Source organism: Juglans regia, chromosome 1, assembly GCF_001411555.2.
Source record: "Juglans regia cultivar Chandler chromosome 1, Walnut 2.0, whole genome shotgun sequence".
Taxonomy (NCBI): domain Eukaryota; kingdom Viridiplantae; phylum Streptophyta; class Magnoliopsida; order Fagales; family Juglandaceae; genus Juglans; species Juglans regia.
The window spans coordinates 17864261-17876278 of record NC_049901.1 but is presented as its reverse complement, the minus strand read 5'-3'; the positions used below and the strand labels follow the sequence as shown (position 1 = coordinate 17876278).

Below are 12018 nucleotides of genomic sequence, written 5' to 3'. Positions count from 1 at the left end.
ACTCAACTATTCGAAAGTCGCCTTGAAGCTCTCTACCCCTTACAACGGTCTTCCATATCTCAAACGAAGTAGACCCCTCACTTTGTTGCGGCCTCCTTTCCTCTGTAAGTCTATTTCCCTTATTTTATATCTTTTTTCTTAACTTGATGTCTTATATTCCCTTTATGTCTGATCAACCCTTATCATTGTCAAATCCTCTCTTTCTCCCTTCCTTCCTATTATTAAGAGTTTTATCTTTCGTGAACTTTTGGTAGGCTTTACATGACTGTCACTCATTTTATCCTGAATATATAATGTGGATTTAACATTATTAAAGACAATTTACACTCTTCATTACCTCCTGACAATTATGATTATACTGCATATCTTATTTTCCATCCATTTGGACAATAATATCTTAAATAACAATGCATATTAAAACATATTAATAATTTAGAACATAGATGATAACCTTTAATGATTTAAGTTATATCCTACAAAAACAAAAAAAGGTTGTGAACACATGATTCATGCGAGACAAATTAAAGTAAGATAAGAATGAGTCATAAGTACTACTGGGACTGTCGATGGATAGAAAAGTGCCAAATTCTCAACCAGCCCTCCCCTTTTTTTTTAATGCCCAATCACTTTTGACATTCCTTGTTCAATAGGCCAATATATTTACTAAAAGTTTTTATTTACAATTAATCATGACTGACCCACGAGCTGGCCTGCAAGGAAAGCTACGCTAATAATAAGAATGTTAGTACCATGAAACGAGAGGAAAGCATAGCGTTCGGGGGTGTTCAAGATTTTTAGCAATATGAGAAGTATTTGAGACTGCCTCCTGTGATAGGTAGAGCAAAGAATGAGGTTTTCTCTTATTTGAAACGCAATATATCGCAGAAACTTCAAAGTTGGAAGGAAAAACTGCTTTATCAAGGAGAAGAGAAATTTTTATCAAAGCAATAGTTATGTTAATTCCAACTTATACAATGAGTTATTTCAAACTACCTATAAATTTTTGTTCTGAGTTGGAAAATATGATTGCAAAGTTTTGGTGGGGACAACGACAGATTGAGAATAAAATTCGATGAGAAAGGTGGAAGAAGATGTGTGAGTCTAAAGCAGAATGGGGAATGGGTTTAAGACTTTATGACTTTTAATATGGCACTGCTGGCTAAACAAGGATGGAGAATTTTAATCATCACAAGGATGTATCCAAATCTTAGGCCCGGTTTGGATACAAATCATCTCATCTCATCTCATCTCATCTAATCATTATAATTTTTTCAAATTCCCACACAAAATATAATAAACAATTAAACTTTTTCAAATCTGTGAGAACCTGGACTTTGCCAAGTCTCCATTCCTATTTTATTTGAAGATTTATTTTAATTATTGGAAGATCTTAAGTGTTAGAGGAGAAGCCTTAAGGTATATTTTATTTTTGGACCTTAGAGCTCTAAACTTAGAAAGCCAATAAGAGGAAGGAGCGGAAAAAGCCCAAAAGGGCCCATGTGGATTTTGGCCAACAAGGTTAACATTAGGGTTTGGAAGTCCAAAGTGTTTGCTAAAAGTTGGTGGAGGCGCCACATAGCACAAGAGGAACAATTGGATCTTTTCTAGAATGGAGCCTAGGGAAATGGCAAGTGTGACACTTGTCCAACATGCATGAGGTTCTAGAAAGTGTGAGTGGAAGATGAGGTCATCAGGGTTAGTGCTTACACGCCACATGCAAGGACCCCTTTTTTGAGATTGACACTTGTCAAAGCATGGAGAAATAAACCTTTGGAGTTTCAAGAAGATCTTACTTGGGAAGACAAAAAAACATGTTCTAGAAGAATGTTGGAAGAGCAAGAGAGGTGAGTGGGGGCGACAGCTCATGCTTGGAGAAGGCCAAGGATCACCTTGGGAAGGCCAAAAATCACATAGGGAAGAGCTTTGGTTTCAGCCAACACAAGGAACACACACTCACTTGCCACATGGCAACTATGCACACGAGGTGGAGTTCCGAGGAGGATTGAGCTATGTGTTTTGACATTTTTGCCACCAAGTACATTGAACCTAGACAAGTAAGGAAGGGCATAATGGGAAGGTGAGGCAAGAGAGGGTTTCAATTTTTAAGGAAGCCACACGCCACATGTGAATAAGACTTTTGGTTTTCCAATGTCATCCTAGAGAAGAGGAATAGACCATTTTGTCTAAGATGCCAAGTGGCATCCATTCACAAGCCTTTCACATTTCAAGAAGGGATGGAGGCTCAATAAAAAGGCATTGCCAAAAATATGGGAGATCTTTTGCTCAAGTTCTCAACCTTGTTTCTAAGGGATTTTGGCTACCACTATTTTCTCGCTAAGTTCTTACATTTTCTCACACTTTCTCACCAACCAAACGCCACCATTTCGAAAACCACCAAGAATACTTCTTCAACCATTCGGCTAGAGGAAGGACACAAGGAGGTAAGAACCATTCCACCATTTCTTGCACATACAAACACAACCAAGAGGGAAAACAACATCAACATGTTTCGGTTCTAGAGTTTTCCCACATATACACACACTTTCACTTTAGAAGTTATGATTTTTCATCAAGAGAATGAACACAAAATGTAAAGGGAATGAAGGCCACGGCCACCACTTAGAAGAAAGGCTAGGGTTTCTTGTCTATAAGGGTTTCGGATTTCTAGGATTTTTCCATAAGACGCATTTTTGGAAACCCTAGACATTCACACTTACCCTTATTTGGAGACTAGGGTCCTCTAGTCATCTTCTAATATGTCTTGCATATACTTTTCAGATTTTGCTATTTTATACTTCGAATTTTTGTAAGTAAACTTTCAATTTACTTTTAATAACGCTTGTATATATTTTGTGAACTCTTGTTTGTTTATCATTGCTTGAATTTTATTATCTTGATATGTGTATGCTCGGTTTTGATGAAAGGATGAGATGTATGCTTTCATGATAGTTTGTTGAAGTGTATTCCGAATATGCCATGATTAGGATTTTGGTTAATGTGCCATGCATACTTATTTGGATATATGAATGTGTAGAAGCATGAGAATATGTATTGTGATGATGAAAATTCATATTTGGAGGACTTGTATGATTCGGCCAAGGCCATATCAGGGAAATCCAAATCTGGTTTGGATTTGGATAAGTATGATTTAACTATGTTTACATGTATTCATCATATGATTGCACTTTCTAATGTTTTCAGGTATTGTGAGATGCATATATAGGAATTGGACCATATATGTTTCGGGTTGTACATGTTGCATGAGTATGATAAAGTGTAACATCATGTGTTCATGTCTCATGCATTGGACTCTATGTTTTCAAAAAAAAAAAGACTCAAAGTACATTTTATCGTGACCCCAAATGCTAGGACGCGAAAAATACCCTAATGGAACTCTATGTTCGCTCTGGAGTGATTAAAGTAGAGTGGAGACCCCTGGGTCGATGAAGTATAATTGATGGGCCTCGAATGGTTCCTTAAGAAAAGGATACTGGAGCGAGGTTGCACCTAAACCTAGTGGGTGTTGTACGGTGAAGGCGAAGTAAGCGAACTATTGTAAAAGAATATATTTATGTTATGACATAGTCACCTCGATCAAGTGGATTGTTGGTTGATGCGGTAGCTAGTGAGGAACACTCGGTGCTTAGGGGAGCCATAAGATATCCATCCACATGAATCGTAAAAGGAACAAAGCATTTGATATCTATGTTATAATACAATATGACATGCCATGATATGTTATGTTATGCCATGATATGTTACGATGTGATATAATCACAATATGAAAATATTATGAAATGATAAGACTAGTATGATGTGTTATGAAATGATAAGAATGGCATGATATGTTATGAAAAGAACAAGTACCCGAACTCAAATGATATGAACATGTGATAAGAAGTCTAAAAGATTAAAATATGTTTTATAAAAGTCCATGTTGCATATGTCAAAGTTTTCATGTCAAAGTTTATGTCCATGCATTTATTTGTGGTTTGCATTTATTTGTTGTTTACTTGTATATAGTTGTGATATCTATTGTATGTTGACTGTTTACTTGCTGAGAATTCTCAAAATCTCATTGTGGTAGTTTTCACTATCATTCCTCACCCAGAATGGTAAAAGTTGTGACAGGTACCCCAGACTCCATAGAATCATGAACCTAGATAGCTCCATGATAGAGGACGAGTATACCGTGAAGGCTCGTCATGACTTTATTGCAGATGTTTTAAAGTACACGGCCTCGCTTCTCAGGGAAATATTAGTTAGCATTAGTGAGACCGAGATTGATGCTACGATTACCAACCCAACGAAAAATTTGAAATTTTGGTGGAACATGGATCAATTGTCAACTTTTCTTAAGCGAGCCTCTGAGTCTACGGCTGAAGCAAAAGAGATAGCAAAGGACTTGGGACTTCTAGCACCCAAGCCTCAAAAGTCACAGGAGATCTTTTGGTGCTTGACTCCCGATGGAGCCGTAGTAATGAAGAGATCGGGAACCTAAAATGTTTTGAGGAAAAGACATGACTTATGGTTTCTTTTTGTGAAAATAATATTTTGATGGTCCCGTGTTTTGGGAGTTCTTTAAAACAATTATCTATTTTGGGAGTACAATTAAGAAAGTTTAACTTTTGGGATGTTTACATTCGGTACCATGATTATTATATTGCCACCGTCCTTATGAAGTTAAAAGGATTATCCGCTACGAATTACTACATACTATTAGATTTATAGGTGTATTGCATCTTAATTATCATGTACGAGGAGTATGTAGCCTTGAGTTACATGTCTCGACGCTTCAGTCACTAACCAATCCTAAGTGGAGGCTAGGGATGTCACAAAAGTCTAAAACAATAATAATATTAAAAAATAATATTCTAACAATATTTTATTCAACTTTCAACTCATCTCAACTCACTATCCAAACCTCCCCCTTAATGAGGAGTCCACACTATTACATAGAGTGTTCAAAGCAAAGTACTTTCCAAATTCCAGTTTCTTGGATTCAAAGATAGGCATATCACCATCCTGTGTCTGGAGAGGAATATGGGAGGTAAAGAAATGACTGCTCAAGGCTATAGATGGAGGGTGGGTAATGGAAAATCTATTAATATCTAGACAAATTATTGGCTACCAGAATATAAAGTCATTCCATAGAGTATGAATGAGCACAGAAATCATAATGAGGAAAAAGTGGCAAGTTTCATTGATGCAACTACAAATTGGTGGGATGTGGAGAAAGTTAGAAGCCTTCTACCACCAAGAACAACAGCCAAAGACTTGAAAATCATTATAGCTCCAGAGATCGAGCAAACAAACTTATATGGGAACATGAAAATAATAGTTAATATAGTGTGAAGAGTGCGTATAAATTGTTTCATGCACTTGGAAAAACCAAAGATACAGGGGAGAACTCCAATGTAGAAAATCATAAGTGTATTTGGAAGAGACTATGGAAGGTTCGGCTACCAAACAAGGTGAAAGTGTTTACATGGAGAGCTTGCAAAAATGGATTACCAACTCTGCATAATTTAAAAAGCCGGAAGGTACTTATGAGGAATGTTGTCAATTCTGCAGGGAGGAAGTGGAGGATGTTAGGCATGCTCTTTATTATTGTCCATCAATAAGGGAATGCTGGACAAAACCATTAACCTATCTGCCACTATTTGAAAATAAAGAAGACTTTGTGGATTTAGCAAGACAAGTTATGAACAAGGGTAGTTGGATGTTCGGATGTTAGACTCAACCTAAAATTACACTGAACTGGATTAATCTCAATTCAGTCCAAGTTCCGAACGGGCCGTTAGAGGGTTGCAACTGTGTGTTTCTTTGGGCCTACATGAGCTTATTTTGGAAAGTGACTCTTTATTAATGGTGAGATTGCAAGCTGTCGAATAATCTTTGTCAATGCTAGGTAACTTGGTACAGGAAATGAAAGATTTGATGAAGAAGATCCAGATTTGCATAGTACAACATACAGGGTGCATGGGGAATGAAGCTGCACATAGACTTGCAAAACATGCTTGGAATATAGATGATCTTACAGTTTGGTGGAACTCTTTTCTAGATTTCATTTCACAAGTTATTTGGACTGATAATCATTTGTAATATTTTTTGATTAAATGAAATGTCTTTGATATTTAAAAACAAAAACAAAAAAACCCACATTTTGATTGAAAATGCACCTTATGGTCTTATAAAGACACTTGGCAAAAAATATTTTTGTCTTGTTTTTTTCTCAATTTTTATCCCTTGCACCGTTCTCTATTTGTGGACATTTGGTTCTTTGCCAAAATTATAAATTATAAATCTTTTGGTATTCAAATTTGATTTCATTAAGTGCATATAATATTACGCAACCAAATAATTTGAATCGTTTTTTTGGAGCGTACACCAATCGATCCAAACTGGTGGGGGGTAGAAGTTTTCTTTAAGAAAAACTGAATTATTGTGTGCCTTTGAAGCAAAGATCCAACTTCTAAAGTTGTATTTCAAGAACTCATTAAATGTGTTCTTCCTTCAACAACTTCTAAATCTTCTTTTCAAACCAATTTTTTTTTTTAATAATTAAATCAAATACATCGAGATTTAGAGACTGTTTGGGGGCACTTTCACATGTTAGAATAGTGCATCAACCCAAAATAAATGTGTGTCCTCTCGAGTTAGAAACTGTTTGGGGCATAATAACACCTGGCAGTCTGAAAATCTGAGTGGGAACTGGGAAAATGAATCTAATACAAAAGACAGACTTAATTTCCTAATGATAAGTTATTCTGTTCACAACTTGAAACTTCTCAACCCTTTTCTCCACAAGAAATTAATTAGGTGTGATTAAATAAAACCATAATCAGAGCTGAACATAAGAAAGCTCTTCTAAGAAATTTACATTTTTCTTCTTAATCATATAGAAAATGAAAGAAGGAACAGGGCACGTACACACTTAGTTTACACAGTATGATGCACACATAGGAGTTGAAATGTACCTTCTTCATTCAAATTGATTTCCTTGTACAATAGTAGTAACGTGTGATTGCAATTAGCATACCCATCAAATTCACATCAGGATTTCCAGTCCCCCCACCATTTTGTTTCTCTCCAGATGTATGCCAAGATTCAAGATTAATGAAGTTATCTTGTATGAAGAGTAGCTTCTATTGAGGTGAAAAGAACCAAAGGAACATGAATATGAAAATCAAAGATGTGACATGAGAACCAGTAAGGGGATCACGACCAGAGGAAACATCAAGTTCTCATTGTGACGACCTGCAATAAAAAATAAAGATAGATGATAAGCTTCTAATCCACCAAGGTCAGTGATTTTCTAGAGCTAGTGAAGTAGAAAATTGCAGCAACCAAGAAATATAGGAAAACAGGCTCGTGCTTGTAATGAGAAGCACCCGATTAACCAACATAAGCAACTCTGCTTCCACTCTAATTTCCAAAACTTGTACAAAACTGCATCAAACACTTTTATTCATACACCTATACGTCAAGTGTTTTCAGTGAAATCTTCAAGTAATTTATTTTTTAATAGGTATTGAAAGGGTGTCAATGAAATCTAAAACATTTACAGAAAGCACCACAAGAAGGATCATTCAAGAGGAAGTAAACACACGAGCTACTAGCTAGGGAAGCATAATGCATTGAATTGTGGCATGAGCATCTAGAGGAAGTTAGCCTACATAGGAGTATAAATGGCCCTTATTGGTTGATTGTAATTGATTTCCATTTCATGTATTTTCATGAATTCCTTGTATATCTAAATTAGCATGCATAGGTGTTGCTCTTGTATATGTCCCTTATACTTGGGCTTTTTGCATCCTTTTGATCAATAAAACTTTGTTTACCGATAAAAAAAAAAAAAAAAAATCTTTAATATTGTACCACAATAAATCATTATCATGATCAGTTTAATTTAAAATGAAGTATCTAGCAGATCTCATTTTTGTGCTTTCTATACTAGTTGCTATGCCAAACTGATATACTTCAGCCAGGAAATATGAGCCTGAGATATTTTTTTTTCATAAGTAAATATGAGCTTGAGATATAAGAGAAAACTTTACAATTTAATTTATTAGATACATAATATCTTGTAAAAGAACCAATGTAGTCAATACCAATTTGTTGGGGAGTGACGCTTAGTTGTTGTGAGTTATATTGAGAACCATATCTTGTAATCCTAGTGTAATAATAATAATAATAGTAATAATAATTAAAAAAAAACCCGACTTGTTTTAAGCCCCTTACCACTTTGTGCAGATGTTGCTGTGGGGAGTGCTGGAAGAGTGGTAGCTGCAATCCCATCAAGTCCAGGAACAAATCAATGAATGGTGGTAAGGAGAATTGAGGTGGGTTTGGAAGGGACAATAATTGTACATAAAAAAAACTCAATTGATAAAAAAAGAAAAGAAAAAAGATTCAATTGATAAAGGAAAATTTAAAATTTCATCCATACTTTTATTGCAGGTAGAAGCAAGTATGTAAGAGTTAGAAGGCCAAGGAGTCGCAATGTTATCATTCATATCACAAACAAAGCCAATCGCGGAAGTTTTATTGTATGTTGCATCTGAAGGCAAGCTTGATAAAAGGCAGCCAGACCCTAAAGAAAAGACAGATAAAACAAAGTCAAAATTTACGGAATTCTCACTAAAGAAATGAGTTCCCAGAAGCTGACTCAAGCTCTATCAATATCTACATTTCGAAGTATCTTGGTATAAGTATTAGAAGTAGCCACATTATTTTTTAGTAAATAAGATTTAGGACCAAGATTATGCCATAACTTGCATAGTATCTAACACAACTTCAACTTTATCAAATCTTAAAGGAGTTTCCAATGTAGGAGAAGCTGAATGTAGCAAGACTAGGATACTTTTCACACATTGAAAAAAACAGACTATTTCTTTTGAACACTATCAGAAAACAAATCTATTAAAGTAATCAAAGCAACTAAAAGACTGGCATTCTAGAAGATCAGGAAACACTAAAATAAAAGGTAGCAACAAAGAAGTTAAATAAAGGCCTCTCCTATATGTTTTCGAACACACAATGTAAAGAAGCAAATTGCTATCAAGAATATTTGAGACACGAGAATTATATGGACTATCAATATGAAATGTCCAAGATTATGATGCATAAAGAGCTACATAACAGCATTTTGAAAATAAAAACATTACCTTGTGATCCAACTGGTGCATCACATTTGTACATTCCACCATCATGAACAATGAATCACAAAAAGTCGCACATGTCAGTTTATTTCCTTTTTTCAGGCTGAAACATGAATGTGTACGCTCAATTAAAGGGCATATAATAGAGCTAACCTTGAACAGAAAAATCCTGGAGGTTTATATGACAAAGAGTGTAAATATCGTAGGAGACATTAGCTTTCTGTAACCTCATTCCGAGTGCTGCAGCACAATTAAGTGCCTGCAAGTTGGTGAGGAAGCTCTGCTGCTGCAATTGGGACATATAACTCTTCATGGCTTTGCAGCAAACTGTCTGGTTACTTATCACATATCCACATTCTTTCACAACATTTTTCATATTGGGAAAAATTAGTGGACAAACTAAACTAGATAATAAAACAAAATTAAACATCAGCCAGTCAGAGGTAGAATTTAGTGTTACTAATTGATTAGTCCAAATAATAATGAAAATGCAACATGTTCTTTCTGTATTTTTTGTTCATTATTTTCTTCACGCTAACCTTTGTTTACATTGCAATTCGAAAGACCTCTAAGGACACTATTGGCTGAAGAAGGATCAAGTCTACTGGCCAGCCACCTGAGGACAATATTCTTGCAATCATCAATTCTTCCATGAGGGACCGCTTCCTTATTTGAGATGCCATTAAGGGAAAATTTTTTTAGCAGCATCTAGTATAGAATTTTGGCAAACTTGGTCACAACATTCATTGACAGGATCAATCCTTCCACAAGCAGCCAAAAGTCTAGAAGAGTCAACAACGTGTTCAAATTCATCAACATCGGTGACAGGGCAAGAGGCTACTGTGAGGTTCTCAGGGTGAAACGAACATATCTTTTGGAGCTTCTCATTAGCTCCTTGACTCTCTAGAATCTTCTCAACATTTGATAGGCAGTGGTTGGCTTGAATCTTGTTCAAAGCAAGCCTCCCAAAATATTTACTAGACTGCCCAACAATAATCTCTAGTGTGGCATCAAATTGAGGACAACATACCACATTGGCCATATATGGTGCAAAGGAAGCCCGGCAGTCAGTTGCTGTTATGACCATTACACTTTCAGCAGATGAAAAATTTAATGTACATAGTCCTGAAAGATAATCAGCAGCATCCAGTTAAGCATTTTGATGTAAGAGCTCCAAAAGGATTTCATTATAATGAAGAACTTAGAGTATCCCATATAAAAAGAATGAACCGGTTCAAATTTACATAGAATTAGAAGGTCCACGAGGTTATAAAAAAATGGGCACAACAACTTTGGAGTTCACACTTCCATTCTGCTTTCCATAGTTGTGAATTTTTATTTTTACCATGTTATCAAAGAGACTATGAAGGGTCATCATAACAGGTGATACTGTGATGGTATTACTTAAGTCTCAATTATCCATCATCCATACAATTTTTCACATTAATATTTAGGATTGCTTCCATTTTCTACCATGGCATTATAGATCTATATACATAAAGATACATGCATGATACAATGAAGCCACTTAAATTGAAGAGGATATTAAATGCACCCTACAGAAATTATGAGACATGATATTTAAAGACTAATGAAGGTATTAATTTAAGGACATGTGGAAGTCAAAGCTACTTCATGTCAAACAATTTGGGAACAGGTCTGTGAAACTTTAGGAAAGAATACTTTAAATTAAGTTATAAAATTTAGCAGCAGCCATAAAGGGAAGATAAAGAAAACTTGATAATATCGGCACAATGTTATTTGCAAACAGTATCAATGGAGAATGAGCTAAAAGGGGAAGAAAGGGCCGAGAGTCCCCACTTGGAGATATATCAGGAGCCAATGCATTGACTTTTATTTCTGTAAGAACGGGCTCTTTTACATCAATAAACAGGGTAGAGTGGGACCCACAAAAATCTGCATAGAGATATGTACTGCTCAATGAATGATTCACATAACTCTATGTACCTCTTTAAACCCTGGACAAATAGAGAGAAACCTTGTATCTATTTCTATATCAAGTATTGCTCAGTGAATGATTCACATAACTCTATGTACCTCTTTAAACCCTGGACAAATAGAGAGAAACCTTATATCTATTTCTATATCAAGTACTGCTCAGTGAATAATTCACATAACTCTATGTACCTCTTTAAACCCTGGACAAATAGAGAGAAACCTTGTATCTATTTCTATATCAATAAAATATCTTCGTACTTTAAAAAAAATAGAAAGAAACCTTGTACAATAGGAGATGGTGGCATAAAGTATTTCTTAAAAAAAACAACATCAACATGCGTCTATGCATATGCATGAAGCTCCATATCTGCGTGTGCGTCTATAAGTACACATTTTGTCTAAGAGTATAATTCATAATTAAATTTAAATTACTTGCACAATCAGGCATTCCTGTTATATATATTAAGAATAATAGCATATCATATATTAAACATAAAATTTGCTCATGCTCTTCAATGTAGATATATAATACCACCACAATCAACACATTTGAAATTTAGAATGTAAGTTCACAGATGCTTGTTTCCATTTGTAGAGAATGTTCTGTTCTGCCTTCTGACAGATTATAGGATTTTCATGTTAGGTTCATGAAAGAATCTACATATATGAGCATGATGTCATCTTAGAAATTATTATTACCCTCGCATCTGTCATGTGGCCAACATTATGAATGTATAAATATTTTCTTTTAGCTCTCTTATCAATTTACCAACAAGAGGTCTAGAGAATGAGCGCCACTGCCAACATCAAGAAGCTTATGCATATTCATGAATTCCAACTTCTTCCCCAACCAAAAAAAAAAAAGGAGAATTATTTTCTGTCACACTATAATGGC

General features: G+C 35.3%; 1 pseudogene; it reads right to left on the bottom strand.

The window, feature by feature from the left end:
* Positions 1 to 7189: 7189 nt before the first annotated feature.
* LOC109006855 lies at positions 7190 to 11571 on the bottom strand (annotated as a pseudogene).
* Positions 11572 to 12018: the final 447 nt, after the last annotated feature.